Source organism: Solanum pennellii, chromosome 2, assembly GCF_001406875.1.
Source record: "Solanum pennellii chromosome 2, SPENNV200".
NCBI lineage: Eukaryota > Viridiplantae > Streptophyta > Magnoliopsida > Solanales > Solanaceae > Solanum > Solanum pennellii.
Window position 1 is genome coordinate 49,340,486 of NC_028638.1, and position 1,458 is coordinate 49,341,943.

Consider the following 1,458-nt stretch of genomic DNA (forward strand, 5'->3'; position numbering starts at 1 on the left):
TATATCTGAGTTCAGAGCCTAAAGGGTAAAAAATTTGATAAAAGTTTTGAAAGGGCACATTAAATTTTTTAAAACCAAATGGGTAAAATCGCTATCGGCGTAGCGATTTTTTGTCACTCCATTACTCCCGTTAAAGTTCAAAATCGCTGACCCACGAGCGATTCTCTCCAAAATATTTTTTTGATTATTTTAAAGAATATTCCTATTAAAAAGTTAAATCGCTGGCTGTGCAACGATTTTGGCCAAGAAAAATATTTTAAAATTAAATTCAGATGGAAAATTTTAGAACAAAAAAAAAGATTTTGGCTAAAAAAAATTAATTTTATAAAGTCGCGGAAATTTATGTTACTAATTGGCTAAGTAGTTTGGTGCACTTACTAATTAACTCTACTAAAATCGCTGCAAAGAGCAGCGATTTCTTCTTTTTTTAAAAAAAAAAGGTTTCCACAAAATTTATATAACGCTGCAACAGCAGCGATTTTAAAAAAAAACATTAAGGAAAATCGCTGCTAAGGCAATAATTTCCAAAAAAAAATAAAGTAATTATTTTTTGGCAAAAACGCTGCAGGGGTAGCAATTTTTCAGGAAAAAAAAAGTTGGACAACATCAGCGTTTTTGATCTGTCAAAGGTGTCAAAACAAAATCGCTACTTTAGTAGAGATTTTGCCCTTTTGGTTAGAAAAAATTTTAATGTGCGTTTTTAAATTTTTTGTCAATTTTCTTTGCCCTTTAGGCTCCAGACTCACATATATCCTTTAATTAGTTTCATTTCTATTGTACATAGCAAATATTTTGTAGTAAATTATGATACACATACATACAAGCATTTATCAACAATTGACCATTTTAATTTCTTCTGAGAGCAATTTACAAAAATAATTATATTTATAGGGTTAATAAATATCAATAGCTATAAGTATGTTATTTACAATAAATAACCATAATTTATACTACTTTTTAGTTGTATTTTTGTATAGTTTTTTATTTTTTTATTTATACATTAATACATCTTTAAGTATAACAAATTTAAAAAAGAGTTGACCCTAAATATAACCCACTGTGGACATTACGTCCATACAATGAGCAACTTCCCATAATTAACTTTATAACTAAAAATTACTTATTTAAAGACGATCAGATCATATTCTTTATCAGTTTAGCGAAAATTGTGATACATCATACTCAATTTTCTTGTTGTCTCCATATTTCTTATTTTGTTGTCGTGAAGGTATTTATATATATATATATATATATATTTGTTAATTCAAGTTATTATTGTAAGCAAATTGTTGAATTTGTGAATGAAGGTTAAGTATTTCATTTTGAATAGGTGAACTACATGACAATAGATACACTAGTTGATAAACAAAAAATGAATACAGCGATGTAGAATATAATGAATACATTATTGTTAAACACAAAAATGAATACCTTGGATACAACTATACTTGTATTTCC